Here is a 23,968-nt window from a genome sequence, read left to right as displayed (position 1 = left end):
CATCCGTAGTCAACGTAGTGATGGGCAGAGGAAGGATAATGGGACAACCTTGGCAAATCTAGTTGCACTGGATCCACCACGCCAACGAGTCCTTGCAAACCCTAGATAGTTTTATTGAGAATTGTTAGGGTTGGTATAAGATGGACCACTACACCCGTAGGGTCCACTGTATGACTCTTATGTGAAAAATGAGCTGAAGCCATGGATTCCACAGCTCTTAAAATCAATCTGGCTGGAGGAGAGGGATGAGACATAATCTGATTGACAGGTAACCTTAGAGAAAGAATTATGCTTCGTGGCAAGGATGCTTGAAGATTTGCTGTGTCTAGGTGAACCCCTATAAACTCCAGTACTTGTACTGGTTGAATTTTGGACTTTGGAAGATGTACAGTGATGCCTAGAAAGTGGGTCAACTGATGAAGATAGTCTCTGGCTGTTACTAATAGATGCCTGGTTGAAGCGTTGAGGAGCCAGTCTAAATAAGGAAACATCCTGAATCCCTGCAGTCTTAGATGAACTGCAACCACTGCCATACATTTGGTGAACACCCTGGGGGCTGTGGTGATATCAAAGGGCTGAGTTCTGAACTGATAATGATGAGCTCCCAGCCGAAAGTGAAGGAATCTGTGGGATTTCCTGTTCATTTTTATGCGACAGTATGCATCCTTCAGATCTACAGAGCACAACCAGTCTCCTTTCTGGAGTAACTGCAGAATGGACTGAACCATGACCATCCAGAATTTGAAGTTCTTTATTAACTTGTTTAGATAACCGAAATCCAGGATGGCCTCAGGTCCCCTGTGTTCTATTGCAATAAAAAAACCTTGAGTAAAAAAATGGATCCTGTTTGGTCTGGTGGGACTTCTTGGATGACCTTTACTTAGCAGCTTTAGAATTTCCAGTGCTGCTCACTCCTGTTGACTGGGTGGAACATCCGGGAGACTTTATCCTTGGTGGGTCTTGTGAAAAGGGAATAACATATCCTCGGGATACGATTCGTTGCACCCATGTGTCTTTTGTGATGGCTGCCCAGGCTTCTGACTGAAAAAACAAGTGTACGCAGACTGTCTCCAGAGAACAACAGCTGGGCAACCTTTCAGTGATACTGAAAGGGTCTGTCCTAGAAGGAATCCCGAGACCCTTGATTTAGCAGTCCCCCCCTCCCGCCACATGGGTGGGTCTTCCATTATTTTGATCATTTCCACCTGTGTCTCTGTGGGGAAAAGTCACCACATGAATCTTGAAAAGGTCCTTGAGATTTCCGAAACCACATTTTCTTACCACAGCATTGATTTCTTTAAAAGGATCTCTGCAGAGTAGAAAAATAGATTCCTACAGCAGATGGGGTCTTTCCATCTTGTTCACAATGGGAAAGAGTCTCTAAGAGTAGGGCCAAACAGAGAAGATCCATCAAAGGGAGCATTGATGAATGGTGTCTTAAAGGGTTCCTCAAAGTTGCACAAGCACGTCTAGGTGTGCATCCTCATGGATATGCATGTACCTGCAGCTCATGAGGAACTCTCAGCCGCATGACAGATTAGCCTCACTGATACATTAGATATAGATTGTAGGGTGGCCAACTGCGAAGAAGGAGCTTTCACTTCGTCCACTGACATGAACCCAGGGTTAAGGTTAGAGAGTTATTTTATTAACTCCCTCTGTAACCTAGTAAAATGTGCCAGGTAATTCAGCGATCCTAAAGCAAAAGTCGCTGAAGCATACACTCACTTTTCAAATCTGTTCAAAGCCCTAGACTCTCTACTAGGGGGATTGGCAGAGGAGCTCTGCTCCTCTAACTCCTTCTTTGTGGCTGCCGCAACAACCATGGTGTCCACAGGAACTCCTTTCGACCAATGCTGCCTCTCTGCTGGTGCACTCAGTAGCCTATAGGGCCAGTTGAGAATGGGGTCTACAATATGAGGCTCCTTCCATGTCCGGCGGGAGACAAGGTTGATAAGTTCATCTGCCAAGGGGTTACCCAAGATATAGATGGGCCAGACCCAAAGGCTTCCAGAATACACAGATTCTTCCTGAGAAGGGTTCTGGGAAGGCCATCCCGTTTTGGCACAAGATTTCTAAAATGTCTCCAAATGAGGTCTGGTGAAGACCTGAGAGAGACTCTCTTCTCCTTCATCAAAATCAGTGTCTTCTGTCAATGATTCCAAGGGGAAATCCAGGTGTCTCCTTTTACACTGTTTCTTCCAAGGAACCTCTTCAGTGGGGTACTCCAGAGAAGTGTTGGAAGAAGGGGGAAATCTCTGTACAGGGACTATCTGGAAGCTCTAACAGACCGGTTGTCCCTGTGTAAGATGATGAGACTTAGAACTCCGCTCCTGAAGGGGTAACAACCGAAGAATCCCCTGATGGGAGAAAACCCTTTCCACTACCTTGAAAGCAGAAGGGCTGGGGGAAGTGGAAATCAACCTTCCCAGAGCCAAAGCTCTTGGTTCAGCCAATACTCCACCTCCCTCCAGGATCCACTCCTGAGGAAGGAAGGAATCATACCAAAGCTGTTAAACGCCAAGGCATTGAGGGGAAGAGATGGCTCTGAAACCCTCAGAGTTGAAGTCATCCCCTCAGACCCAATGTCAATGCTTCAGCTCCGAGATCTGTCCAGCTCTGAGGCACTCAGAGTTGAAGATCAGAGAAGTGGTCGAAGTCAAGGAAGCTAATATCTTCAGATCAGACATCCTGGCTCTCAGGATCTTCAGATCCAACAACTCTGAAGCCTGAGGTCTGATCAGAGAAGGAGGTGTTATAGGGTGTGTTGAAGGCTGTAGACTCACAGATCCAGTGGAGGACACAACCTGAAGTACCCCCATCTGGATCGGAGTCCTAAGAAACATTCTCATCATTCACCCATATCCTGCTCTGAAAAACTCTGGGAAGACCTGATGGAAGAAAATAATGAAGGAGCTCGAGAAGTCTTCCTAGGGGTCTCCATTAGAAAGTGAAATTTCAAAGTGGGAGAAACCGGTTCCGCGGGAAAGCAGGGAGACCATATCTATTGTGACCTAGGATGTGTGGCAGGATCAGACAAAGTCGGACCTGAAATCTTTGTAGGTTTCAGATCCAAGGAAGTCGGACCAGAGTCTTTCTTTTGTTTAGTTGGTGGCTCCGAACTCAGAGCTGATGGAGGAGAATGTGCAGGGGAGTGCTTTCTCGACTTCCTGGTCTCTGTAGTTTGACTTCTCAAAAGGGTTTGAGCCCTTGAAGTTGAAGGAATAACAGAAGATGCAGGCAACAACATCCCTTTTAAGATAAGTTTATTTGGTCTGTCACTAAGCACCCTGGCATTGAACCCCTGATAGATTTCACATGCAACCTGGAGATCAGCTATGCCTAAACAATATACTCACTCCCCTTTGGGCATCAGAATTGGGTATCTTATGCTACAGGAAGTGCCTTTCTTGAAACATGTAGGTTTGTCTGCCATAACGGGAAAAAACAGAACTAAACGGTCAAGTACAGATACCACAGTTAACCCTAGACAAACGTTTGACAGAATTATAGAAAAAGGAGTAAATAGAGAAAAGTTTTTATTTTTTAAAGGAGGAAAATGCCAGCAATGGTACAAAAAGGAATTTACCTTAGAAGAGTTAAGAAAAGAGATTACCAGCAATGTAAGTGGAAGCTATACCAAGTAGTGGAAACAAAAATATGTAGAAACAAACTCTCATGCTAAATAGGGTAAAGAGTGGAGCAAATAAACTATCTCAAGACGAAGATTTCAAGAAAAATAATATTAAAACACTCAAAATTTCTCTAACTGTATCTAGAAGCTCGACAGCACAAAATCTAGACTGATCGCTAGAGCGGCAAACGGGATCAGAGGTAAACCGTAATGAGGGGCATTATGGGTAAAAGGAGGAGTTTGAGAGTCGTATTCTAGACTGCAAAAAAGTAGCAGAGTCAGATCCGAGGATTAGTTCCGAATCCATTCGCTGATGAATGAATGAAAATGACATCAGATCTATTACTAATATACCACTATAACTATAAACATAACACTAAATCTGAAGGGAAGTGAATCTCCGGTAGAGGAGGAGTAAATGTACTTAATTATTAACCTATTTAACTCTCTAACTAGTTTCGAAATCTCAAGGTCTTTCAAAGCGTAAATGATACAAGCCCTCATCAGCATGTCTAAAAACTTCAGACGGAAAATTAGATCGGAGGTATTGCAGTGCAGTGCAGGGAATTGTGCACAGAGGAGGAGTTAGAGCCCTGGAACTGGGGAAGCTTCTGCCCCAAGGTTGGATCCAATTGGATCAGATATCTCATATGTTGAATCGGACAAAAAAAGACAACACTGGATATGATAATGTGATATAGACAAACAAAACTAAAGAAACCTTTGAAGTCTGGATGAATATTGACGTGATAAGCATCTTATAAATCTAGAGTTACTAGGAAACTTGAATGAGGAAGTAGAGGTAATAGGCTGTCAAATGACAGCATTTTGAACTTGGGCACCATCAACATGTTTAGTAAAGAAAGATCCAGAACTGGTCTCCAAGCATTTTCTTTCTTTGGCACTAAAAACTTCCTTGAATAAAACCATTTTCCCACGTGGGAAGGAAAAGCTGGTTCTATCACTCTCTGAGACAGCATGTGATGGACAGGTGGAAATAAGAGAATCTGGTGTAGTGGATGAGGGATTGCCCACTGGAAAGAAAATTTCCTCCCACTGCCATATATAACTTTGATAATCTTCTGAAACTGTTTGAAACAATTTGTTGCTAAAGAGAAAAGTAGAGATGCATGCTTTCTGGAAGGGAAAAAGGATTGCTAGGGTGGGAGGGGGGACAAGGTTTCAAATAGTCATTCTGATATGTTGGACTGTCCTTCGTTTTGAAAGTTCCTGAATCATTTTTGGGATAATCTTGCAATTTTTTTTATTAAATACTGGTTTCCCTTTATTTTGCTGAGACTGTTTATTTGTGTGTGTGTGTGTGTGTGTGTGTGTGTGTGTGTGTGTGTTTGTCAAAAATGGATGAAAGGTTAACAGAATCTCTTAGAAAATTTGGAAAAAAAGGGCTGAAAAATCTTACATCCTCTGTATCAACTCATCCCCTTCCTCTCATTTTTGATCACCTCTGCTGCACAGGGGGTCCAAAACTAAATCCTTATTCAAAGGAGAATTACAAATCTCATTTTTAACATCTGCAGGTTCTGAGACTACAGCTAGGCAAACCTCCTTAACACAGTACTAGAGGCCAAAGCCCTTGAAGAAGTATCAATTGAAATCATACAAACTGTAAACAATAAATTATGACTTGCACAAAAGAAGAAACTATAAATTATTTAAAACAGAATTTTCCTCACAAGAAGAAATTGCAGACAAAACATTCTGTATACTTTCACAAATAGAACAAACCTTAATACAAGTCTGACAATTCAAAATTCTGAAAATCAAAGTTGCAGAAGTGTACACTTATTCCCATACTTATCAATAACCTTCCCATGCTTATCAGAAAGAGCAGGATTGGAATTAACTAAATGTTTACCAGCAGCAGAATTAACTAAAGCTATAGCTGCTGGGTCAGGTTTGGGAAGAATATATAAAAATATAAAAGACTGATGAACTTTATACATCCTACCTGCATTTGTAGGGGCAGCTGGCTGACCATCAGGAAAACTGTAGGCAGTAACACATACATCCTCTAAAGCTGACAGAACTAGAGGAATAGGTGAGGTCCTGGAAATTTCTATTGTAACATCTCACAGTACTTTCTAATGGACTGAGAAACCTCAGTGTTCTCTCTCACTAAAAACATTGGGACATCCAGGAAATAGTCTCAGAGAAAGAGAGAGAAACCACCACAGGGAGAATTAGAAAACGAGCAATCCTCAACCACCACAGGGAGAATCAGAAACTGAGCAATCTTCAGAGTCTGAATTAGAAATTTGAGGAGAAAACCATGCATCTGCCCCTTCGTCTTCCTGTCCAGATTCAGGATCTTGATTCTCTTCAGGAAAAGATGCATCTCTCTTTTACCACCAACTATTTTACAAGGAGGATCAACAGTCTGAATTACACCCTGAACTAGACCTAGTAAATTACTCCTATCCAAGGAAATCTGAGGAGAAGTAGATACTGGTTTAGTTTTCTGTTTTTTTTTTTCTTTTGGCAGGAAAATGGGGCCAGCAAAGTTATTAATGGCAGCAGCAGCTTCCCCAGGAATAGGCAGAACATTCTGACAAAACAGGGAAGCCTTCCCTTTTCCCTCTCCCAGGACTGACAAGAGTGGCACTCCCTTGCCCATTGAGGGGAGGCCAATAGCCACAGAGGATGTGGCTAACCCTCCAGTCCATAGTGTCTGTAGGTGCTACATCAGAGGGGTCTAGGGTAAAAGATGAGTGGTCTGACATGCAACAAACTGCCACAGAAGAATCACCCACCTACAGCTGAGGCAAAAGGGTAGCCTGCTGTGATGGGAAAGGCTGTTAACTTTTTCTTTTTGTGGCTAGATGGACTGATCATGGGAGTGACAGTCTGTTCCATGGTCAAGACAAAAATGTTTTTCCCAGGGAACACAAGCAGCAAAATTTGGTAAAAAATTAAAGTCTTTAAAAGTCACTTTTTCACACACAAAAAAATAAAATAAAAAGCACTATAAAACACATTGCCAGCCCAAAAACTAAAATAAACACAATTTCTCCAAATAAAAAAAGTTTTTTTAAATACTTTAAACAATTTTTAAACTGACAGGAAAAAAAAAGATAGCTCCTGTTTAAAATAGAATACAGTCTCATGACAGTCCATTAAAATACAAAACTCCTAGCTTTAAAACAACTTTCCTGAACAGGAAAGTATTATCAATTTTTTTAAGAAAGTTTTTCTCCCCAAAGAGAACTTTTCTGCCCAGTAAAGGAATTGCACAAGCAAAACGCCAATCCTCAAAAGCCTCATAAGAAGGCATTCTCTTTGGTGGCAGGAAAGCTCTGAAGGGCTTGATGCCCAAACTGTGAAAGCTGATTAATGACTTGAGCACATGGAAGGCACCCTGAAGCTTTGGAAGCTAGCTGGCTGTTATATCCTTGTAGGATACAGCCCCATATAGCTTAGAGTACTGTAGTAGTGATCAATATGAAGAATATCAGAAGCTGCTGTTAAAAAGGGATAATTAGTATGGTATATAAAATACTGCATGATAACTAAAAGAATCCATCAAAAGAGGTTAGAAAATATTGGGAAGAGAGACTAGAAAGGCAATTTTACTAATAATGGGAGGACCATCAGTATGGCTCTCAAGTATGGCACAAAATCTTGAAGGGTTAAGATTTTTGTTTGGAAATGTTCGCATAGGTAGGTTTACAGCCCGAACAGACTTTAGAGAATTCTTCCTAAGGTAGACAGCAAATGTTGGATGTGCGATGGGAAAGCAGAGAGGTAATCGGGTACATATGTTCTGGGAATGTAAAGAGTAATCAGATTTTAAAAATTCCCTATAAAGTGTTTTGTCACAAATGTTTAGAGAGCAAATAACTGTAATTAAGAAAATAATTCCTTTGAACTGACGTGGGCTCTGAGTTGCCTAGACAATAGTAAGGCCTTACCAAGCTTAATGCTACTGGCTGCCTGAAAAGCAATTACTAGCAAATAGAAATCAAAATTTAAACCAACTGTAACTGAAGTACTAACAAAATAAAACCTGAATGTGGGATCATTAGAAAACAGCATACTGCAAAGAAGTGCATGAAAAACAATGTTAAGGAGGAGGAATGAGATTTAAGGGAAGGAATAAGAAGTTCTGTACCTACCATAACATTCCATGTTAGTTGTCTTCTTCTCGCCTTCTTTCTTGCTGGTTGGGTTCAGAGCCGATCCTCAGCTCCGTCTCGGCCATCTTCAAAAGCTCGAGAGCTGCTTACTCGCTCGAGGCCCCCCTATATCCCATGATGCCTGGCGCTAGATACCCAGATCTCATTTGGTAAGTCTAACTGCAGACATAATAATAATAACAACAGGAATCCTGTCCTAGAATGCATAAATCCTACTGGAGAGACTACTAGTCAGAAGGAATAGCCAGAGAAGACTCAGCCAGTGAGAAAAATATAGGGAACTCTTCTCGGTCTACTAGGATAGGGGGATGGAGGGTGGGACGCAAGAAAGAAGGCGAGAAGACAACTAACATGGAACGTTATGGTAGGTACATAACTTCTTAATGTTAAGTTGTCTCTCTCGCCTTCATTCTTGCTGGTTGGGACAGTGTCCCTAGCACCTCAACCCTGGGTGGCTCATCGGAACAGACTCTTCAGAACAGTGGAACCAAAATCAGCTCTGCTCCTGGAGGCCACATCCAGCTTATAATGTGAAATAAAGGTATGAGGATTGGCCCATGTAGCTGCCGCACAAATAGTTTCCATTGGCAATCTTGCCTGAAAAGCCACTGAAGTAGCTAGAGCTCTAGTGGAGTGACCTTTTGGTTTAGCAGGAAGCTCTTTATTCCTTAGCTGATATATAAATGTAATAATAGATGTCAACCACCTAGATAAGGTTACTTTCGACACAGGTAGACCTTGTTTACCCTCAGCATAGGACAGGAACAGCTGGTCTGATTTTCTGATTTGCTTAGTTCTATGCAAGTAAAAACGTAACTGTCTATGAACATCCAACTGATGCAATTTGTATTCGCCTTGTTGGAATAATTTGGAAAAAACACAGGCAGATCAACAGACTGATTCAAATTATTGTCAGAAGAAACCTTTGGAAGGAAGGAAGGATTAGTCCTGAGAGAAACTCTGTCATTGTGGAAAACTAGATAAGGAGGACGAACACAAAGAGCCTGAAGTTCAGAAACTCTTCTGGATGAAGTAATTGCAACCAGAAGAAGGGTTTTCCAAGAAAGAAACTTCAAAGAACAAGAAGCTGCAGATTCAAAGGGGGGCAGTATCAGGGCAGCTAAAATCAAATTTAGATCCCACAGAGGCGTGGGATCTCTCACTGGGGGCCTGAGTAAAGTAGTCCCTTTGAGAAAAGCTTTACAAAGCTTATGGGACATGATACTAGTATCTGATAGACCTATATGAAAGTTTGAAATTACAGCTAACTGAACTCTAATTGTGGCAGAAGAAGATCCAGCATGAAAAAGTTCCGCTAAAAAATCCAAAATATGGTGCACATGGGCTGAAAAGGGATCTATATTCCTAGCCTCTGCCCAGAAAGAGAAACGTTTCCACTTACTAGCATAAGTCTTTATAGTGGTAGACTTATGCGATGATAAGATGATTTCACGCACCGAGTGGGAGATGTTCGGAAGCCTGGCTAAGGTCGGAAGTGGAGCAACCAAACAGTGAGCTGGAGAGATTGAAGGGTTTGGTGCAGCCCGCCCGACTGATGGATCAGGAGGTCTGGAACTGGGTCCAGGGTTGCTCCAGAAGGTGATGATGCAGGAACGGGAACCAAATTTGTCGAGGCCAGTAAGGGGCAATGAGGATCATCTTGCATCCCAATGTGGTAGCTTTCTGTATTAGTTTGGGAATCAGGGGAAACGGAGGGAATGCATAAAGAAGTCCCTGAGGCCAATCGTGAACTAGAGCATCTCAGGGGGAGTGTCCGGGAAGAGGGAGGAGAGAGAAGAAATTGTTGCACTTGCTGTTGAAGGAGGTGGCAAAAAGGTCGCAGCAAGGCTGACCCCATTTGCGGAAGATTTGGTCCGCCACTGTCTGATTGAGAGACCGCTCGTGAGGCATGAGAATTGCTCTGCTCAGCCTGTCCGCTATAACGTTGGACTTCCCAGGGATGTGCGCTGCTATCAGAAACCGTTGGGAAGAGGTCGCCCACTGCCAGAGTCTGAGTGCTTCTCGACATAGGGGGTAGGATCTGGTTCCGCCCTGCTTGTTGATGTACCACACTACCGACATATTGTCTGTTTGAATTGCAATGGTCCTGGTGGGAAGAGAGTTGTGAAGAGCTTGCAACGCCAAAAGCACGGCCCTCATCTCCAAGAAATTGATATGCAGATGGTACTCGTGAGGCTGCCAGGTGCCTTGGACTGTTCTGCCCTGAAAAATGTCCCCCCCCACCCGATCAGGGAGGCATCCGTGGTCACCGTAGCCACTGGAGGAGGAAGAGCAAATGGTCTGCCATGGGGTACTACTGATGGGGAAACCATCCACCAAGCAAGTTGGTTTTTGCACGTCTGTGTGATCATTATCTTGTGAGACACTGGAAGTTGCTGGAAAGACCATTGGGTGAACAGCATCCACTGAAGAATCCTCATATGAAAACAAGCAAGGGGAACTAGTATGATCGCCGCTGCCATGAGACCTAAGGTTTTTAGGACGAATCTGGCCTGAATTTTTTTGCATCCTAATAAGACCTGCACATGTCGGCGAATGTCTAGCACTCTGTCTAATGGAAGTCTCGCTGACATATCCTTTGTATTTAAGTTTGCGCCTATAAAGGTAATAGATTGACAAGGCTACAATGCAGACTTTTCGAAATTTATTGTGATGCCTAGTTTGGAGCAAGTTTGGATGGTGTAGTCTCTGGCTCCCAGCAGGTGATGTCTGGTGGTAGCAGTAAGGAGCCGGTCATCTAAATATGGAAACACCTGGAATCCTTACCGTCTCAAGTGAGCGGTAACTACTGCCAAACATTTGGTGAACACCCTGGGGGCTGTGGTGAGACCAAAGGGCAGCGCTCTGAACTGATAATGACTGGCTCCCAGCCAGAAGCGGAGGAATCTTCTGGAGCGTCTGTCCATTTTGATATGGTAGTACGCGTCCTGAAGATCTATGGAGCACATCCAACTGTCCTGACCCAGAAAGGGTAAAATGGACTGTAGCATGACCATCCAGAACTTCGTTCTTTAAACAGATCTGTTTAGTCTGCTGAGATCCAGAATGGATCTCCAGTCCCCTGTCTTTTTTGGTACCAAAAAGAACCTTGAGCAAATTCCGGATCCTTGCTGGTCTGCTGAGACTGGCTGGATGGCTCTTTTTATTAGCAGTTTTGAAATTTCTTGAACTGCTTGATCCCTTAGATTGGGTGGAACATCTGGAAGGGATTTGTTGGGAATGTAGGGAGTGCGAAAGAGGGGATTTTGTAGCCTACAGATATGATAGACAGTACCCATTTGTCTTGTGTTATACTTTGCCAGGCTTTTGGGTACAGCGATAATCTTCCCCCGACTGCCTCCGAAGGTGGACAGCCGGGCAGCACCTCAGGGATGCTGGAAGGGCTTGTCAGAGAAAGATTCTCTTTGACCCTGATTTTGCGGACCCCCTCTGCTCCGAGGGCGGCGTCTATTGTTGTTCCCTCCTCTGCCCCTGGAGGGGAACTCTCCACGTGTGTCAGGCACAGCTCCCTGGGGTTTCCGGAACCACATCTTCCCACTCTTCTAACCCTTGGGATACTGCTTTCCTGCTCACATCTGGTAAGGGTATCCTTCACCTGTGGTCCAAAAAGAGCAGAACCATCAAAGGGGGTGTTGGTGAAAGATGCCCTGAAGGGTTCCGCAAAGTTACCTAACCGCATCCAAGCATGCCTCCTCAAGGCCACGCCTGTGCCTGCGGCCCTACTCGCACCATCGGCTGCATAAGAGATGAGCCGCATGGAGGAGTTTACTACCGAATTAAGAGTCACCAGCTGAGAGGCAACCTTAGCCTGGGCCCCCGCAGCTGATGGATCTTGAAGGGTATCTCCTAGCTCTTTAAGGAGATCCCTTTGAAGGCAGGTAAAGTGACACAAGTAGTTCAGCGACCTCATGGAGAAAGTCGCTGAGGAAAACATCCACTTCCCATTATCTGTCCATCGTCCTAGATTCCTTATTAGGGGGATGGACAGATGAAGAAGTTTCAGCCAACTCCTTTTTTGTGGCCGCTGCTACCACCATGGCATCAACGGGAACACCCTTTGTCAGAAATTGCTTGTCCTGTGGTGCAGTAATAAATTTTGTGGGTCTTCGGGGGGTTGGTTCCACTGTATCTGGGGCTGACCACGCCTTCCGAGCCACCACAGACATCAGTGGATCGAAAGGCGGAGACACCCAGGAGGTGGAGGGTCAGGAACCAAAAGCGTCCAGGAATACTGACTCATCTTCGGAAGGGTTAAGGGTAGTCCAGTTCCCCCTCTGCCTAAGTATCTCAAGGATGTCTGAGAAAGAGACATCCTCAGAGGGGAATCTCGGGGACCCTTCCGAATCCTCTAAGTCGGTATCTGAAGTGACAGACTCAGGGGAGTCAACATGTTTCCTCTTGCATTTCCTCTTTCGAGGGGGCTCCTCTGAATGATCAGAGGAGGCCTCGGAAGAGGAAGATACACCCAATGGGGTGCCCTGGAGCGCTTGTTCCCCACGCTTGTGGTCTGGAGGAGGGGCAGAGGCAGATGCAGGCACCATGGGGGGAGGAGCCGATGAGGCTGATCATGGAGCTGACTCCGAGGCCAGCACACTCCTCATGACCTCGAAGGCGCCCCTTCCCGATAGCGGAGAAGGCTCTGGCTCCGAAGAGACCGGAATCCTTCCCGGCACCAAGAGAGACGGCTTTGAAGCCGATGTAGGAGCTGAACTCACCTGCGCCGAAGCTCCGAGAGGGAGAACAGGGTCGGACAAGGGTCCAATGCCACTCACCCCCTCGGAGCCGAAGAGGGAGTCCCGGCGCCCAGATCCCTCCAAGGACAGCACCATGGAGGCAATCAGAGCCAACGACGGAACCGAAAGGGTAGGTATCAGCGCCGACAGTTCCACAATCCAAGCCCCAGCAAGCTCTGGCTCTGAACTCAAGGAATGAGTCGAAGGAGGAACTACTGCAGAGACAGGTGGAGCCGAACCCTGATGAGGGGGGCTGGATAACATTTTAGCCAGGGCCTGCGATTTTAGAAGCCTGCTCACCAGTCTCTCCAAATCGTGGTCAGATAGTCTAGAAGACAGAGAACAGTGGGATCGGTGACTTCGTTCAGACTGTAACAGAGGCGACCCCGGAGCCGAGCATATCGACTCTAGGGATGGAGATCTAGAGCGTTTTCGGCTCCCTGATGGTTCCGACACAAGTGTTGGGGCCGACTGGGATACAGGTACTTCGGTTCCAGCCGGAACCGAAGTTGAAGCAGACGCCACGCCCGATGATGGCTCCGAACTGGAGCCAACGGCTTCATTGGCTTAGAGGGTTTCACTGGCTATGCCTTAGCCGGTGACCCTTCAGGTTTGAGCAAACTCGTAAGGATTAGCTTATTCCTACGCTCCTGCAGGACTCTTGGACTAAAGGCGTGGCACACCGAACAAGAGTCCTGCAGGTGGTAGGGCGCCCAAACAGTAGACATAAGGAGTGTGACCATCTGTCAGTGACATCTTCTGACAGCATGAGTCACACTTCTTGAATCCAAATACTTTCATATCTTTAGACATTCCTGTAAAAAGGAAATGTCAATCACAGAGAAAAAGCAACAGAAGGGAAGTAGGTAACTAGTAAAAAAACACACGCACTCAACACAAGTTACCACACCCTAACAGCACACACACACTATATATCTAAGAAATAGTAACTAAACCTGTTGATATATAACAATTTCTAATAAAACTACTATATTGAAGAAAGTACAGTTTTGTACCTACCATAAATGTAGATGTTCGAGTGCTAATACAGCTGCAGTCATAACAGATGGGTTCTCCTGCCGTCAGGCGGGTCCTCGGTCGGCCGAATTCCAAAGTCTAGGTCCGGGGTCGGTTGTCGTCGCTTCTTCCCTGACGTCAGTGCGACAGGGGTATAAAGGAACTAGCCGACGCCATTTTCTTCAGTTTTTCTTGCCCCAGATGTCAGGTGCCCCCAGAAGGAAGGCAATACATAAATTTGTGTGATAATGCAGTGCAATATAATCAAAATACAGTAGTTGCAAGCAAATACATCATAAATGAAAACCCCAATCAGGTTGTATGAGGATGTGTTAGCCTATAGGCCTGTCCCAAGAGGGGAAGGAGGGAGGGAAACCTGGACTGCAGCTGTATTAGCACTCGAACATCTACATTTATGGTAGGTACAAAACTGTACTATGTTCATCGTGCATACAGCTGCAGTCATAACAGATGGGTAGAATCCCAAAGCTAAGAAAGGGGTGGTAGGCACTAGGTGGAACTAGGAGGAGCCAAAATGCCCTGCAATACTGCAGTGGCAAAGCCTGCTCTAGATTTGGAGTATAATGGTAGGTTGTAGTGCTTGGAGAAGGTATGCACAGAACTCCAAGTGGCTGCTTCAAAATATCCTTGGTAGGAACTCCTCTGAGGAAGGCTGCAGAGGTGGCTGTGGCCCTGGTGGAATGAGTTCTAATGCCTGTAGGAACAGTTTTGCCATGAAAGGAATAGCAAAAGCATATGCAGTGGGCTATCCATTTTGAGATTGTCTGTTTGGAAATTGGCTTCCCTTGAGCTCCTACCGCATAGGCCACAAAGAGCTGTTCTGATTTTCTGAAAGACTTTGTTCTGTCCAAATAATAACGCAGTTGTCTGTGGATGTCCAAGGAATGTAGTAATCTCTCCCCTTTGTTTTGAGGATTAGGATAAAAGGTAGGTAAATGTATGGCCTGATTTAAAGCTACCCTGGATACCACTTTAGGCATAAAGGACGGGTTGGTTTGTAAGGAAACTCTGTCCTGATGGAAGATGATAAAAGGCTGAACAGCCATGAGAGCCTGTAGTTCTGAAACTCTACGAGCTGAGGTGATAGCCAGAAGGAAAGCTGTTTTCCAGGACAAATATTGCAAATCTGATGAGGCAGCTGGCTCAAAGGGAGGCAAGGTCAATTTTTCCAGAATGAAATTAAGATCCCAAGCAGGTATTGGTTGTTTCCTTGGAGGCCTTAAATTCTTACCCCTCTGAGTAACTGTCTTAAGAGAGGGTAAGAGAATAAAGGTGAATCAGTGTTGTATTCTGCAGAAATGGCTGAGGCATGTATTTTGATGGAGGAGAAAGAAAGTCCACTGCTTAGCAGTTCAGCCAAATATTGTAGTATTTGAGGTAAACTCAGTTTTCCAGGATCCTGGCCCTTTTTCTCATTCCAGACACAAAAACGTTTCCATTTTGCGGAGTAAGCTTTTCTAGCTGATGGCCTTCTGGCCTCCAAAATGACATCCTGCACCTCCTTGGATAGTAGGGCCTGTTGTGATGCTAAGGAATCTTCCATGCGGCTAGATTGAGTGTTTTTAGCTGGCTGTGAAGAGTTTTGAAACTGTGCTGAGTCAGAAGAAGAGGCATTAGAGGCAGGGTCCATGGTGGGGAATGCGTCAGGCTCCTCAGGAGTGGGTACCAGGTGTTGCCTTGGCCAGTCCAGAGCAATGAGAATCATCTTTGGTCTGTCTGCTTTGGTCTTTAATAGAACTTTGGGCAGCAGAGGAAGAGGAGGGAAGGCATAAACTGTCATTGATGTCCAACTGAAAGAAAGAGCATCCACTCTCCAGACCTTTGGATGGAAGATCCTTGAGCAGAATTTTGTCAACTGATGATTCTTGTGGGAGGCAAAGAGATCTATGTCTGGCCTTTCCCATTCTTAGATTATTTCTGTAAAAACTTTTGGATGCAATTTCCATTCGTGTGGATCTGTCATATTCCTGCTTAGGTTGTCTGCCAGCGTGTTTTCCTTACCTGGCAAGTACTGTGCTTGTAGTTCCATTTGTAAGTCCATGGCCAGTCTGCATAGGGGGTAAGAATGTGTTCCTCCCAGTTTGTTTATGTACCACATAACTGTGGTGTTGTCCATTCTTATCAATAGTTGACCTGGTTGTAGAAGGTCCTTGAAAGCTATAATAGCATTTATTACTGCTAGCATTTCTTTTTGATTGATGTGAAGGTGCTTTTCTTTTTGGGGCCATTTGCCCTGAATGCACCGATCTGTCATGTGCGCCCCTCAGGCGTAGTCCGAGGCGTCTGTTGTGATGACTTGATTTGCTTGAGGCTTGCTGAATGGAAGACCTGTGTTTGTTTGACATGCTTGAGCCCACCACAGAAATTCCTTTTGCAGACATGGAATTAGTGGTATTATTGTTTCCAAACTGTGGCTGTGTTGAGACCATATGTTTTTCAGGTACCATTGTAGTTTCCTCATATACAGCTTTGCACATGGGATTAGTAAGATGCCATGAATCCCAGAGCCTGCAGGATTTTCCTTGCAGTCAGCCTGGTGCAATTTGCTAGTGTTCTGAAGTATTGAATTAGTTGCCCCTGCTTCTCTGGTGTGAGGTAGGCCATCTGGGTGTTTGTGTCCAAATTGGCACCCAGGAAAATTATCTTCCGAGAGGGTATTAGCCTTGATTTCTTTTTGTTGACTGTGTATCCCAGAGATTTCAATAACATTATTACATAAGCCAGATGTTTTAGAAGAATGTGCTTGCTGTCCGCTTGGATCAGGCAGTCGTCCAAATAGGGGTATATTTGTATCCCTTGAAGTCTGCAGTAGGCAATTACTGATGCCAGGCATTTCGTGAATACTCTGGGCAGTAGATAAGCCAAAGGGCAATGCAGAGAATTGATAATGGGTTGAACCTGCAAGAAATCTGAGGTACCTTCTGCAATTTTGTCTGATTGGGACATGCAGGTATGCCTCCTTGAGGTCCTGTGTTACCAGCCAAGACTCCTTGCCCAGCATGGGAAGAAGTTGCTGTAGAGTGAGCATCTTGAATTTTGATGCAGTAGAAATGTGTTTAGGATGGATAGATCCAAAATAGGTCTCCAATCTTTTCCCTTCCTTGGCACCAGAAATAGCCTGGAATAAAAACCTTGACCTTGTTCGTGCGTAGGTACCTCTTGAATAGCTTTCATGTTTATGAGATCTGTAATTTGCCTTTGTGCCTCTGCCCTTTGATTGTGTGGCAGGTTTGGCATGCCTCTCATTTTTGGAAGGGTGTGAAAATGGAATTTGTAGCCTCTGTTTATAATGTTTAGGATCCATTTGTCCTTTGTGACAACATGCCAATTTTTTGAAAATAATGCCAGCTTTCCTCCTAAGGGGGCTGCCATTTGAGGCCTGGTTGGCATGCAAAGGGGAAAGTCATTGGGTTTGCTTTCTGAAAGATTGCGAGTTGTCCTCACCACCTCTTTGTGTAGGAGCTTGCTATTGTCTGCCTCTATACGATCCTTGGGATTGTCCTCTGCCCCTCGGGCGCCTGTATCTGCCTCTTTGGGGTCTGTCTGTGGCAGGAAAGGACCAGTTTTTGGAAGGCCAATTTCTGCTAAAACGTGGGGGTTGAACCTGTAGAAATTCTTTCACAGTTTGCATTAATTTAGCCTTTTCCTCCATTTTCCTTAATACCTCCTCAGCATTAGCACCAAATAGTACATCCTTTTGAAGAGGGGCGTCTAGTAATTTAGCTTTGACATGATCAGGCAAGGCTTGTTCCTTGAGCCAGGCATGCCTACGTATGACTGATCCTGTAACAGCAGCTCTACATGAGGCCACTAGAGCATCAAAACCACATTGTAAGGTATGCTTACCCACTTGTTCTGCACTATGCATCAAATCCTGCAACTCCTTCAAGTCTGGTTGTTCAGGTTGTGACATTTTACTCTTCAATTGTGATAACAAAAACTGTTGGTATTTTAGCATATGAAACTGACAGTTTAAGGCCCTCATGGATAAGGTAGCCGAGGTATATACCTTTTTTCCCCACCTTTCTAAGGATCTGGAATCTCTCTCGGAAGGCAATGGACTTTTTGGCAATGGAGGCCTTAACTCCCTTGGGGCCCTGTGAGATGGTTTCTGGGTCAGCAGCATGGCTTTTGTAAAGAAATTGGTGTGAGTCAGGAACCCTGTAGTACCTGTCAGGCTTAACTGGAGCTGGAGGTAGAGATTCCAGGTTAAGGCAGGCCTCCGAGTAAACATCATCTAGGATGTCCAAGACAGGAGGTATAGCCAGAGGCCTATGCTGAGGTAACAAGAGAAATTCCCTGAGCCTTTTCTTGGAATCTGAATAATCCTGGCCTTCCCAGTGGAAGTATTCCCTTAAGGTATGCAAAGTTTCCCCAAATGAGTAATCCTCAGGGGGGGGATACAGAAGGGATGGACTCCTCCGCATCAGAGTCTTCAAAAGGGGAGTAAGAATGTTCCTCATCATCAGAGTGCTCCGAAATAATGGAGCCCTGATCAGAGGAGGGGGAATCTTCCTCCACTCTGGGCCTTTTGTCCGGTGGGGGCTGAGAACCTCTGATTAGAGTAATTAAATCCTCAGCCATTTTAAGCATCTGTTTCTTAGGCATGGGGCCTGGAGATGGGCCCTGTGTAGCTGATCTCAGAGTGCATGGTTGCTTTAGACTTTGTGAAAGCCTTGATGGAGAAAGAAGAGGAAGGTCTGAAGACACCTTGAGTGGAGGTGGACCTGTCCACATTCTGAGTTTCAACGCCAAGAGTTGCTTTGGTATCTATAGTTGGGGTGTGGGCCGAGGAGCCTGCGATCTCGGGTACAGGAGACACCGTCAAAGAAGTGTCGTCGGTAATTAGGGGCTGCGTAGGCGCCTCACTGAGAACCGGACCACGTGTAGTCGGCTTTGGCGTGGTGTCGGTAGAGGCCGCGGACCTCGTGTGTCGGTCCTTGTCTTTGCGTTTTTTATACAAAACTGGAGTCGGAGTATCCGACGACATAGTATAGTTAAATGCTTTCCCAAAATAATGCTGGGCGAACTCCGCCCGACGCTTAATAGTGCGTTTGTTGAATGTAGTACAAAAGTGACAGACCGAGACATCGTGGTCTGGGCCTAAACAAGGTATACAGAGGGAATGGAAATCCTTATGCGGTATTTGCTTCCCACAAGAAATACAATTATTAACTTTGTCTGACATCGGTCTGAGGCAAGAAAAGTTTCCCCAACGGGGTACTTAGCTTTTAAGAAGACTTCGGTTTCCAAATTTCGTAATCTCAGGAGCTGGCTGACCGGCACTTGCGAACTGCTTCTGCTTCGGGCACCGCGCGGCAAGAAAGACTGAAGATAATGGCGTCGGCTGGTTCCTTTATACCCCTGTCGCTCTGACTTCAGGGAAGAAGCGACGACAACTGACACCGGACCTAGACTTTGGAATTCGGCCGACCGAGGACCCGCCTGATGGCAGGAGAACCCATCTGTTATGACTGCAGCTGTATGCACGATGAACATCAAGGATTAGCCTCTTAACTAAAAACGGCTACCTTGAAGAAACAAAAGTGGGAGGGGAAAACTCTCTAACAAAAAACGAGTTTCCGATGGGAAGGAGACTAAATTACAAATAGCTAACTAGACCAGTAGAACTACTATAACTACTATAACTATAATACAAAATTTTTATAAAAGCTAACAATAAAATAGAAAAATATGACCTGAGCCAGCAAAAGCAACGTCGCAGCAGAAGCAGCAAACGAAATCTGGGTATCTAGCGCCAGGCATCATGGGATATAGGGGGGCCTCGAGCCAGTAAGCAGCTCTCGAGCTTTTGAAGATGGCAGAGTCGGAGCCGAGGATCGGCTCCGAACCCAACCAGCAAGAATGAAGGCGAGATAGACAACTTAACATCTGAATTTATGTAATTTCAGAGTGAATATTAAGTGTTAAAATTGTTAAAAAGGAAACATTTACTGTGCATGAAAAAATGTAAACATGGTTTGCTTTATTAATGTATGTGTACTATTGACACTGTTTTAGCTGCAATTTAATAAAGATGTTTATAAAAACACCCAAAGAATCTTATTTATCCTTTAGGGATTTTCAGTGCACTCCTGCAATGAATTTGACCCAATCTCCTTAGTCGCTCAAACAAATGGCATGTTAACTATTGCAAATATATGGTGAAATAATTAGAATTTTTACTTCTGTTATAATGGCAAATTGGTGAGCAAGTACTGCTACATACTAAGAAGAAACTTAAGTCAGTCCCAGTGGAAACTGGATATAATGCAAAACATCAGAATGCAACAATGAATACTACCTGCAAATGCACGGATACAGCACTAAGCTATAAAACACTAACTCACAAATGCTTTTGCATGTCAATATGAAACTTTCAGGGAATAACATGGTGGTTAAAAAAAATTCTACCATTCTACCTTTACCAATTTTAAATCCTTGTGCTGAATTTGACCTGGTCCCACTAGCTACTCAAGAATTTGAAATATTACCTATTAGGTATAACATAATGCAAATGAAAATATGTATGTGTGTGTAATATGTACATTCATTCATTTTGTTTCTTGACCAGGCTAGGCCATCTGTGCCTGAGAAAAAAATGCACCTTTTCAGTGATGGCCCAGGGAGAAAAGCTACAAAATACAAACTGATAACATTAAAAAACAATTACTACAGTAATCAATATTAAAAAAATATCTAAGTAAAATTGTTTTAAAATCAATAATTACAATGTTTACATACAGAAGAATGACTATGATCAATACAGATTTTACAGTGTTTCCATAAATACACGTACAAAGTACTACTTAGAGGAAAAATTATTTAAACATTTATTTTACATAATAATTAGTCTATAAAATGTAGGTATATTAATATATAGAGTGATGCATAATATGTAAAAGGAAGATAAAATTTATAAAGAATATAACTGAAAATAGCAGAGAAAACAAGCTTTTGGTGGGAGGTGTGTAAGATGACAGAACATTAGTAGAATGGAACTACTGGTAAAAGCAGGTGAAAAATAAACTGAATATAAGAAATGGAGTAAATGAAGAGTATGACATTGCAATCAGAAAAGTAGAAATTTCAATGAGTGTTGACTAAAAAAAAGAAAAACAAATCAGAGTAAGGATTAGTGCAAGTCTCTGTAGAGTATTTTATTTTATTTTAAGGTTAGCACTGATGCTTTATTAATGCTGAATACAGGAACATTTTTTGTTCTTTATTAAATAGGTTATGAGGTTGTGTGTGAATGTTTTGTGTATGAGTGTGACCTTAGTTCTACTGGCAATTCATTCTACAATAAGGTTAAGTCTCCTGCATGGCTTTGAGCTTTCCTGATAGACAGTAGTACCATTTGTTGAGATCCAAGTGTCTTGATGGGTTGTAAATATAAAGATGTTTTACGGCTGCATATTTGTTTGGTTTCTGAATGACATTATGTATAACTAAGTTGTGAGAGAGTTAGGATGTTCTGCAGATCCAAGTACGGCACCTTTGAGGACTAAGCTGTGATGTATTTTATTTCTTACACTTCTAGCAAAATTTGCAACTCTTCTGTAGGTTTGCTCGAGCTTAAGGAGAGATACATGTTTGCAAGTGTATTAGAGGTGGTAAGACACAGAATTGTAAGTAAGAATGCAGCTGCTATTAAGGTTTAGCTCTGTACAATCTTAGTCTTTTCTTGGATACTATGTAGCTGACATGCTGATCAAACTTCAGATCTTCATCCATACCAACATCCAACAGTTTAGCATGTGATACTTTTCTATAGTTATGTAAGTTGCAGAAGTGATAGCAAGTTTAACTGATACTGTCAAATTTTTTAAAGAATTAAGCAGTAGGCACAATTCACCTGGATACTTTTCAAAGCTATGAATGCCTTCTTGTGTAACTGTCTGCAACAAACAGAGATACGGCTGAGATAATGGCAGAATCATCAGCCAACCTAAACTAACCAGCATATCATTTACAAGAGAAGAGAAGAGGACCCAGGATGGATCCCCGCAGACACCAGCAGTTATAGGTTTAAAAGAGGAGTGTGTGTGTTGAAATTGCTCAGCCTGAGATATTTTAGTTTGGTTTCCACTACAAGCATATAAGCATACATACATGTGCATATGGTTCCATGTCATTTGACTGAACATGTATTTGACTTAACCACAATGGTTAAACTAAAGCGACTGAAAATACATTAGACTAAATCACAGGTGACAGAAAACTGTAGAAATCTAAAGACAATGTATAATGTAGTCACTGGTCATAGGAGTTGACTTGAGAAGAGTATGGGTGGATTGGCAATGCCCATCATCGTTTCAAACTTCCAGACAGTACAGTTGTGTAAGAAATTACTGTAACAGTAGATATCCTATTGATCACCACTGAAGTATTACAAACAGATTGTTTATAATCACTGACATCAGTCCTTAACCTTCTATAAGCTATACTTCCAACAAATAACCTCAGCCCATGAGTGTAGGGGTACATAAGTGGATGTATGACTGAAATCTTCATACTATCTCCAAGCGAGCAGCCTGAAGACATCTGGGAAGTATTAAGCTAGGAGGAGAAAAGGCAGGAGATAAGAAGGGTCCCCCCTCTTGGTCCTTGAGGTGGATAGTCAGGGCAGCAGAGAACAAGGAAAGATACAGATGAAAAGAAGGGGGAAGGTAGGTGGGAAGGAATACAGCAACAATAAAGTACAGTTTTGTACCTACCATAAATGTAGATGTTCGAGGATCCACATTGCTGCAGTCCAAACTATTGGGGGTAGTCCGCTGTCCAGTCGGCCCGAATACCAGAGTATATGGCTGACGTCGGTCAGGGCGCATTAGACTGACGTCAGTACGTCAGGGTACTAATGCGCATGACCGACGTCATATCCTCAGTCTTTTCTTGCCCCAGATGTCAGAAGACCCTAAAAAGACAAGGCCCAATATACCTGCACCAGAAATATGTACAATATATACAAAAATATATACAAAAATATCAGCATATAACCTCACCTACACAACCACCCCTAAACACAGAGGGGAAGGAGGGAGGGTAAATTGGACTGCAGCAATGTGGATCCTCGAACATCTACATTTATGGTAGGTACAAAACTGTACTATGTTCTTCATTCCACATTGCTGCAGTCCTAACTATTGGGTAGAATCCCAAAGCAGAGGTAAGGGAGGCTGGCAAATCATAAAGAAGCAGGAGCTGACAACATGCCTTGCAAAATAGCTGTGGCAAAACCAGCCCTAGACTTAGAGTAGAGAGGAAGGTGATAATGCTTAGAGAAAGTATGCACTGAACTCCAAGTAGCTGCCTCCAAAATATCCTTAGCTGCCACCCCCCTTAGAAATGCTGTTGAAGTGGCAGTAGCCCTAGTGGAATGAGGCCTAATCCCAGCTGGAATCTCCTTGCCATGATGGGAATAACAAAATGCAATGCAAAACCCAATCCACCTAGAAATAGTTTGTTTTGACACAGGCTTGCCCTGCGAACTCAAAGCAAAAGAAACAAACAACTGCTGAGACTGCCTAAAATCCTTAGTCCTGCTTAAATAATACGCAATTGCCTATGTACATCTAAAGTGTGCAAAATCTTTTCCCCTTTATTTTGGGTCTGCATAAAAGGTAGGCAAATGAATAGTTTGGTTTAAAGCCACACTAGAAACCACCTTAGGCATAAAGGAAGGATTAGTGCGTAATGATACCCTATCCTTATGGAAAATCAAAAGGGCTCTACTGCCATAAGGGCCTGCAACTCAGACACCCTTCTTGCAGAAGTAATAGCCAACAAAAAGCAGTCTTCCATGACAAGTATTTCAATTCAGCAGTAGTCGAGGCTCAAAAGGTTGTAGAGTAAGTTTTTCCAACACAAAATTGAGATCCCAAGCAGGAGTAGGAGCTCTCGTGGGGTCTTATATTCTTTGCCCCTCTAAGAAACTGCTTGAACAAAGGATGCGAAAACAATGGTGGGTCACAATCATAGTGAGCTGAAATTGCTGCAGCATGAATCTTAATGGAAGAGAAGGACAAACCTTTGTCCAATAACTCAGTAAGATATTGAAGAGCCACATTCAAATTAGGCTCAGAAATCTCCAAATTCTTTGCTGTACTCCAAATTAAAACCTCTTCCATTTTTCTGCGTACACTTTCCTTGTACTAGGTCTTCTAGCTTCCATAATCACATTTAAAACTTGTTGAGGAAGTTGAGACCTGCTGTGTTTCAACACAGAATATGCCAGGCTGTTAGATGAAGTGAGTGAAGCTTGACATTGAGCAGATGACCGTCCTTCTGAGATAACAGATGTGGAATTAAAGGTAAAGGCCATGGAGGCTTCCTTACCAGACTCCTTAGTAGTGGGTACCAGTGTTGCCGAGGCCAATCTGGAG

The 23,968-nt window shown here is 43.7% G+C and overlaps 1 protein-coding gene across 1 annotated transcript in view; it reads right to left on the bottom strand.

Annotated features, from left to right (window-relative positions):
• Positions 1–23,968, bottom strand: part of KMT2C (lysine methyltransferase 2C) — a gene marked incomplete in the record, with an annotated part of 4,117,755 nt that overhangs the window by 2,340,848 nt on the left and 1,752,939 nt on the right.

Source organism: Protopterus annectens, chromosome 3.part1 (genome assembly GCF_019279795.1).
Source record: "Protopterus annectens isolate FY-2018-M chromosome 3.part1, PAN1.0, whole genome shotgun sequence".
NCBI lineage: Eukaryota > Metazoa > Chordata > Ceratodontiformes > Protopteridae > Protopterus > Protopterus annectens.
Note: the sequence above shows the minus strand (reverse complement) of the source record. Positions and strands in the feature narration are given on the sequence as shown.